This window comes from Leucopleurus acutus (genome assembly GCF_964270905.1).
Source record: "Leucopleurus acutus genome assembly, chromosome: 7".
NCBI lineage: Eukaryota > Metazoa > Chordata > Mammalia > Artiodactyla > Delphinidae > Leucopleurus > Leucopleurus acutus.
In genome coordinates this window covers 26,184,491-26,193,340 of record NC_139150.1, presented here as the reverse complement: position 1 = coordinate 26,193,340, position 8,850 = coordinate 26,184,491, and the positions used below count along the sequence as shown (strand labels likewise).

Sequence of the window (8,850 nt, the reverse complement as noted above, 5' to 3'; positions counted from 1 at the left end):
TTTTTAAAAGTTAAATTCCTGGGGGGCTTCACTGGTGGCGCAGTGGTTGAGAGTCCGCCTGCCGATGCAGGGGCACGGCTTCGTGCCCCGGTCCGGGAAGATCCCACATGCCGCGGAGCGCTTAGGCCCGTGAGCCATGGCCGCTGAGCCTGCGCGTCCGGAGCCCGTGCTCCCCAATGGGAGAGGCCACAACAGTGAGAGGCCAGCGTACCGCAAAAAAAAAAAAAAAAAAAGTTATATTCCTGGGTTAAAGACTTCTAATACATCCAGAAAGACTGAAACTTTTCGTATTTCCACTAACAGAGAACTAGAGGGTCTATTTTTCCATATCTTCAACAACTGAGAATTATATATACTCTTAACAATTGCAAAATATAAATATACATATAGATACATATACAGTATATATTTCTGCTAATTTTTTAGGTGTAAAAGAGTATCAGAGCTTTCATTCACATATTTGATGAAGATAACCTTTTTTCATATGGGCCAAAAGAAAATTTCCTTTGGTAGTATTTGGCAATATTTTTGAGATTGTATGGAATTCTAGATTTCAAAACATAACAGTAAAAATTGGGAGAACTGGACTTTAGTCTTCTTTACACTATTAGTGTCAGAAGACCTTAGGTTAAATCATTCAATCTCTTTGGCCCTAAATTTCCTTTTGTATACAAAATGTACTCAAAATACTCACTCAGATCTTCCTGTTGTCCCTGTAAAAAGCAAATTAAATTAGCTGTGAAAAACAGATACTGTGACACAGTTTTATTAGCAATATTAATAAGATCTTCAAGACATATTTATAATTACCAGACACATAAAAGTGGGTTCTATCATTTAACGTTAAAATGTTTTGAAATACTAAAACAAATATTTGACAGTTCAGTTCAAACAAAGCAGTCAACTCCATCGTGTGTGTATATATGTATATATACGTGTATATATATATACGTGTATGTATATATATACATATATACGTGTATATATGTATATACGTGGTTTATATACTTATATAACTTATATAGATCACTTATAAGTTCTACATTTCCTAAAATTTTAATAAGTCAATTTACTATTGACACGCTGGTATATTTCCTTTGAAAGTGATTTCTAAGTGTGTGCATTATGAAAAAATAATCAGTGATCATAACTTTATGTCTAGGTCTTTACCTAGCATGAGGCCATTTTTCTATTTAATTACAAAAAATCTTTGTAAATAATTTTAAGCTGCCTGATATGTCATAGTGGAGATTTATTATTGACTAACCATTCCTCTTCTCCTAATCACAAGTTATCTTCAATTGTTTACTTTACCTCTATCTTTTTTTGTGTAAATCTTTTCTACCATTTTTGACTGTTTCCTTAGGGTAGATTCTAAGAGGAGGAATTAAGGGAACAAAAAGTGTGAACATTTTAAGACTTTAAATATATATTGTTAAATTGTACTTAAAAGGCTTGTGCTAATGTTTAATTCCTCTAAGTATATATAATGAAAAGGCTTACTTTGGGGCTGTGCTAGCCACCACTAGACCATACAATTTTTTCTTAGTTTTTAAATTATAAAAGTGATTCCTGTTTGTATACAAAAAAATAACTCAAACTTTCTTTTTCACCTTTCTCACTCCTTACCATTAAGAGTTTGGCATGTATAATATCAGACTAGTTTTTTAAGCCAAAATCTTTTTTCTTTATTCTAATTTTAATAATATATTTATTTTGATGTGTATTATAATTTTATATATTAATAGCCCATCGGACTTGTGATTTCATTAGTCATATTACTTTTGATGGAGCTAAGATTTTTTTTAAGTTCATTTAGAAATAATATATTTTAAGTAAATAACAGTACAAGTAGTATGGAAGCATGTCAAAAAAAAAAAAAGAAATCTTGAAGGTGATATCAGAATGATAACTTTAGGAAACTGCGTGGAAGCATAGCTTGTAGAGCTGACTGCCTTTGACCAGCTCTGTGTTCCTGACTAGGTCACATCCCCTCTCTGGGCTTCAGTTTGAATGCAAGTAGTAGGAATCTGGAAATACTTGTCTGTCTGCTAGACGGGATACCTCAAAAAATAGACAATCCTTCAGTTGAGTCTTTCTTATGAATTTTGGTTAATCTAATCATAGTTGATCTAACACAGCTCTTTCTTCCTAAAAAGATCTTCTCTAGTTAGAATTTCACGTTAAATTATGAGTTAAGGCAAGACACTGGCTTTAAATTATTTTAACACAATATTACTTCCTACTAACTCTGTAGTATGAACAAAAATGTTCAAATTAATCATAGCCTCCTTATTGGCCAAAGTCCTGTATTGCTTTTGAGTGAGTAAAAATCTAAAGTGCTATATAAATCCAAATAATGGCATTTTAAAGCTAGTGGTTCCTGAAGTAGATCAGGCATTTAGACTTTGACTCATCTTCTCTTATTCATCTTTGTATCCCTGGTATTCAGCTGAGTATGGCATATTGTAGATGCTAAACAAATATTCAATGGTTAATGGACATTCCACATGAATGGTCCATTATTACAGGAACTAGTTTGATAGAACTGTAAATTTAACTTCTACCTATGGGCAAAAGACTTAAAAATAATTTTGTTTTTAGAACATTGCTATTGAAACATCTTCTTTGGTACCCAAAGGTATGCACAGAAAGATTCACACAGGGGAAGTTTAATATAAGTTATCGCAATTTCTCTTCCTTTGGGAGCTGTTCAGAATCATGAATTATCCACGTTTGTCTTCTTTCAGTCACTTCTCCCTAGGCGTGGACACTAGTCAACTAGTTACATATGTTTAGGTTTGGGTTTATGAAAATATATTGATTTTTCGGTAAGGGATCAGAAAGAAGGTGTGTTAGTGACTTCACTTTTTTGATATCTGGAGAGTCCATAATTATCCAATTTGAAGTCTTAAAAAAAAAACTTTTCAAGGACTAGTCATTTCCAACAACAGTAAAAGATCTCAAAAATTCAAAATAAATAGCCCATTGAAAATAACTCAAATAGTAAAAAGACTATATTGGATGGCATGGGAAATTAGTTTTACATGGGAAGGAAAATACCACCAAGTTCAAGAGGTGTGTGGTCAAATGTTTAAAGCTGGAATAATTAAGACTTCTGAAAAAGCCATACTCTCTATTCATCTACTCCTTGTTTTGCTAAAATCATCAGCCTGAACAGTTTTCCAACTGGAATTTAGAAAGTGGGACTATAAACTGGAAATTTTTTTTGCATAGTTTTCAGGAAGCAGGATTTTTCCTTTTTTATATGATATAATGTAAATATTGAAACCATGACATTAAAACATCTATTCACTCTTGTTTCAGTTGAAATTCTATCTTTTTAATGTAGCCTCTGGACCAACTCTTCCTTCTTTCCGTGATTCCTTCCTGTAGGGGATAGAAGTCCCCTTTCGCCCCATAAACACTTTTGAGAGGTCTGGGCACTTTCCTTTCCTAACCTTTAAAAACCAAAATGATTTATAGACTATCCCTATCCTGCTAGAGTTGGGCAAGAAAGTGGATCATATTTGCATGGGTCACTCTGATTATAGGACTCCACTGTTTCTTGAACTAAAATTGCAAGATTTATTATTCTATTAATGCTCATAAAGTCACTCTTTTGATGAGCCATACTTTCCCTTTATGAGGAGTCTGTATGCCAGTCACCCATGATAAGGGAGAAGAAAGTCCAGACTTCCCACGTACTCATACTTCCTGGAACATTAACAAAGTCTTGAAATCCCATATGACTCCAGGGGAATAATGGCATAGGGTACAGTAACAAAAGGCAAATTTCACAAAGCCAATGTGTCCCCACGAGACTTGCCTCACATTGTTGCCTGTGTACAAAACCTAAGCTTTTCCATTTTAATTAAAATTTTTAGAAATTAACCCTCCTGGTGGAGAAGATAACCCAACGAGGCTTGTATTATCTTTGTGAATATTCTTAGGGAATGAAACAGCAGGAGGTGTGAACTTTCTCCTGTATATCTTAATGGTCCGCTAATGGCAAAGCATAATTACAGTTACTTAAGCGCCAAGTTTGTCAAGGTTTTCACTAAAACCTTCAGCCACACACTTTCCTTGAGTGACCTAGCTTTTATTTATCCAAATGCCTTCTTATCATTTGAAAGAAAGCTACCCTCTATAAAAAAAAGCAGGCAAACAAAAAGCCCACTCCCCCACCATGTTTATTTCTTTCATGTTAATTTCTTTCAATTATCTTAGATGGATAGTTAAGACACGTGTGACTTCAAAAAAAGTCGAAAAATTTGTGTATGGCATCGTTAACTGAAATTTTAGCCCTCCACATTCAAAAAGCAGGGCAATGCGGGAGTTTTGCAGTAGTTTGCTTCACGGCTTTGGTAAGTCAATTTGCTTCTAAACCAGAAGATGGTCTTCTAAAGACTATCCTGTATTCGGAATGGAAACTCGGCCATTGTACCTTTCGCCCAAAGCACCCACTTGAGAAGCCCGAAAGCCACCTATCTCCCCCATCGGTCTCTGGATCTCCTCGCTGCCTTTGTCCCTTCTAGACGTGGAGGCTTGGAGAGGAGGTTTAGTTTCCAAGGATTGGAGCGTTTGAAGGGCGGGGCCATCTCCAAGTCCATCTCCCCTTTTTGTCCTCTTCTCCTGGGACGGGAGGGAGGAGCCAGGTCCCCCCGCGGCCGGTTCGGGAGCTATCACGGTCGCTCGAGGTGAGTCTGAAAGGGCGGCAGCCCGTTTAATTGCAGCGCAAGGTTAATTTCTTGAGTTCACCGCAGTCGGTCCGCCAGCCGCTTCCCTGGTCTTTGCCAAGTGGGTTTATGAGGTCTGAGGCGTGTTGGGGCGCGCTCACGTTCTCGCGAAAGGCTCCTCCCCAGGGCTCATTCCCCGACTGCGGGAAGCCCTTTGGTGCCCCAGGAGTCTTGGGTTTCCTCTGACCTCGTCGCTTCCTCCTCCCTCCGCACCGCCGGGTTCCCCGCGCCCCTGCCCCCTGCCCCCGGGGAAGGGCGGCCCCCATCTTAGGACTTCCGACCCAAGCCAACCAGAAGGAACCTTCACGTCGATGAAGATTTTATCACAGCCTCCAAAACCCAGCAGTAATAGAAGCTTTCAACCTGAAATACGATTGTTACTTTCCCGGTGCAGAGCTTGACAGAAAAAGTCAGCTTTTTATTAAAGACAAAGAGGTAAATTATCAGCCGGGGCAGTGAAGGGACGGCGGAGACCTGGCGTGCTTCCTCTCGGTGCCACGAGGAATTTATGGGGGAGCGGCGGCCAGGGCTCAGACACCTCTGGGGTCCCGGGGGTGGGGTGGGGGAGGAGCTCGGGCAGAAGGACTATCCCCAAGTCCTTCCAGGCACCTGGACTGGGAGTCCTCCCAAGTCTGTTCAAAACCAGGGTCATTTCAGTCCTGAACAGCCTTACCGTCCTCCTCTCTCCTTTCTTCTTTCTCTTCTTGCTTTGACTACTGTTTCCCTTTCGCCTCTGAGCTTTCTCCTCTTGGTTCTCCTCTCCCTACTTTTTCTCTTCCCTCTCCTCGCTTTGCCTCTCCCTCCCCCTCCTTTCTCCTCCACCGCACGCGTAGAGTGTCATTTATTTATTTATTTATCACCCCCGCCATCAACACCCTTTTAGGGCTCCCAAGCTTTTCAATGTGAGTGGGAGGAGAAAAGGGCAGGAAGTGTTGACTGGAAGGGGGTGAAATCGTGTCTCTGGGTGAGAGATTCTGCCCCGGAATAAACGATTGGGGAAAAGCTTGGAAAAGGATTCCGATCTGTTTATAAAACCCCGCTGTCTGGTGGGAACCAACTCCGCGCGCGTCTCCTCCTCCCCTTCATTGTGTGGGTTTACAGGGATATCTTCCCGGACTGTTGTTGGGTTTGCGGGGGAGGTAGTGAGTATTACAGAGGACAGTCTTGCCCTGGATCCTCCCCACCGCGCCTTCTCCACCGGATGCGCGTTCCCCAATGCAAAGGAATCCAGCAACATCCCCCAATTCAGACGCGGACAAAAGAAACTTGAATTAAGGTCTCTGCCCCGCGCGCTGCGTGTTTCTCTCTCCCGAGGCTGTTGATGGCCAGCTCGAGGATGCGAGAAATAGAAATGGTACAAGCAGCCCATGCCCTTGAACTTCAATTGCTTCTGACTTGCTATATTGATTTTTTTATACTGTAGGCACCACCCCCGCCCCCTCCCCACCATCAGATTAAAGCCTTAGGAGACATTAGACCTAGTGAGAGAGAAGGGTAAACCCACTCCTTTGCAAAATAAACAGTTCAGAACGATTTGTGGGAAATTACACTAAATAAAAATTCAAGGTGTGAAAGCTTCATCTTGGCTCTCTTGTCTTCAACACCATGACACCTTATCATTAGGAGCTCTGATTGTTACTTTCCGAGCTTTTGGATGATCAGCCAGAAAGTGCAAGCAACGCGGGGCTGGAGAGTGTAAAGTTATTTAAGTAGGCTTTTTTTTTTCCCCCCGTTTTGGTGCGCCGTCAAAACACTTCACAAGTTAGGAAAAGAAAGTGGTGGTTCCGAGGCTCAGAATGATGGGTTCTTTCCTCCCTCAACCTTCCCTTACCATATCAGAAAAGAAATAAAATGCACAACGAGCCTTTATTTCGGAGGAGAAGACTTCAAAATACGTGTCAGTAATGGACAATTTGAGCTTTTCACTGGAGATACACCGCAAGCTGGAAAGGGATTAAAAAGCCCCACGTGGTTGATCTGGGTTTAGACTTGCAACCTCTAGTTCCCAATGTGTGTTCTTTGCAAAGATTGGCCTCTAGATGGATGCGTGTAAGGGACTCTCTGGGGCCGGGGCTCGGCGCCTCGGGCAGGGCTGATGGTGGGAGCGCTATGAGCGACCGGGCAGGGTCCTCACTGGGGGCTTCCTCTGCCGGCCGGGGCGGCCGGGCGCCTCCGGGACGCGAGCGCGCACGCCTCAGCCCGGCCGCCGCGCTCCTCGCACCGCCTTCTCCGCAGGTCTTTATTCATCTCATCTGCCTCTTCCCCTTCTCCTCCTTTGCCTCCTTCTCCTCCTCTTCCTCCTCCTCCTCCACCACCACCTCGTCCTCCGCCACCGCCTCCTCTCGCGTCTCACTGGCCTGGCTGTGTGTTGCTCTGAGTGACAAAGACAATGTCCCAGCCTTAACTTTGCAACCACCTTGCCTCCTTCTGGGGTTCAGCGCGGGGGGGGGGGGGCGGGCGGGGGGGAGGGGGGACAGCAACCGCAGCCTCAGCATCTCCTCCACCTTCTCCTGCTCTTCTCAGCTCTTGGATAATTCTTCCTTTTCCCCCCCTCCAGCCCTTTCCTCATTTCTTTCTTTCTTTCTTTCTTTTTTTCTTTCTCTCTCCTGCGCGTTGTTGTTGTTATTAGAAAGGCTTCGCGCACCCCCTGGTGCTCCGGCGTTTTGTGTGGCAGGAGAAGATTGTCTGCCTTCTCTCTTTCTGTCTTGCTTTCTCTCTCCCTCTGGTTGCTCATTATTCAGAGAGAGACACAGAGGGAGGGAGAGGGAGAGAGAGAGAGCGCGCGAGGGAAAGGGAGAGGAGAGAGAAGAGGAGAGAGAGAGAGGGAGAGAGTGAGAGGGAGAGGGAGGGAGGGAGAGAGAGGGAGAGGGAGAGAGACGGATATCTCAGGTCATCTGCAGCTGCAGCGAGTCTGAAGAGCCGAGGAAGGCAGGGAAGATGGCGATCCTCCATTGCTGAGACCCGGCAGAAGCACATGAGACTCCCAAACAACTTCCACAACAATAACCCGAGCAGGAAGAGGAGAAAGAGAAAAAGGATAAGGAGGCGGTGGGGCTGGAGAACCCGAAACACCTCCCGGCGCCGGGACGCTTCTTCAGTAAGTTACTGCAATTAACCAGCACCTCGGGGTGGTCCGAGTGCTGCGGGGAGGAGAGCACGGGGTGGTGGAGGCACAAACGCGCTCATTCATTCGGCCAAGGAGGGTTGGTGGAGCGGGGAGGAGAGGAAGTCCCCTGCATGGACTGGCTGTTGGAAGAGAAGAAGCAAGAGAGAAGGGGGGGGGAAGGAGGAGGAGGAGGGAGAGAGAGCTGGAGGGGGAGGAGGAAGAGGAGGAGGAGGAGAAGCGAGGGAGGAAGAGGAGGAGAAGGTGGCGGTGGCGGTGGCGGTGGAGGTGGCTGTGCTTTCCCTGCTGGCTGCTCCTTCTGCCGGGGGGGAGCGGAGCGCTGTGGCTTAATTAATTTCGTGTAGTTCTATGGAGAGAAGAGAAAATAAAAGATGAGTGAGGAGAGAGCTGGAGCCTTAGGACGGATGCTCCTGGTGTGGGCACAGGAGTAAGGGACAGAGAGGGGGGCGGAGGGCGGGAGTCGGGGAGACCTGAGCCGAGAGCCAGAGGGAAAGAGCGAGGGGCAGAGGAGGGAGCGCTCCCGGCCGCCCCGACCTGAGCGGGTTGACCTCTTTCTTTCTCTGTCCCTCTCCTTCCTTTCCCCCTCTCTGTCTGCTTGTCCCCAGCCCGATGGCAAAGCCGTGCGGATTGGCACCCCCCTCTTCCTCAGGTATTTGGCTCGCTCTCTTCTCTCCCCGAAGTTGGGATGCGGGGTCGGGATGTGTCGGGGGGCGGCGGCGGCGGCGGCTGCCGGTGCTGCCGGTGAGCAGATAGGCGAGGAGCGGGGGGCGCCGGCCGGCTGGGGGGCGCAGGTTCAGGAGCAGCTAGGAGCTGTCTCCAGGCTGGGGGTTCAGAAGCGTCTGGTGGAGGAGGACAACGGTTTCTGGAGAGGAGAAGCCATTACACACGCTTGGCTCTCCTCGGAGGACGGGAGAAAAGACCCCAAGCAGGGGCCTGGGGGTCGCCTGACTCCTGGTGCAGTTCCCAGGGGTCTGTCCTCCTTCCAGG

At 45.4% G+C, this 8,850-nt stretch overlaps 1 protein-coding gene across 1 annotated transcript in view; it reads left to right on the top strand.

Moving 5' to 3' along the window:
* Positions 1-7,668: 7,668 nt before the first annotated feature.
* ZNF462 (zinc finger protein 462) overlaps positions 7,669-8,850 on the top strand; it is a gene marked incomplete at its 3' end in the record, with an annotated part of 139,417 nt that continues 138,235 nt past the window's right edge. Inside the window, exon 1 of the mRNA XM_082842121.1 lies at positions 7,669-7,836. The remainder of the gene's footprint in view (positions 7,837-8,850) is intronic.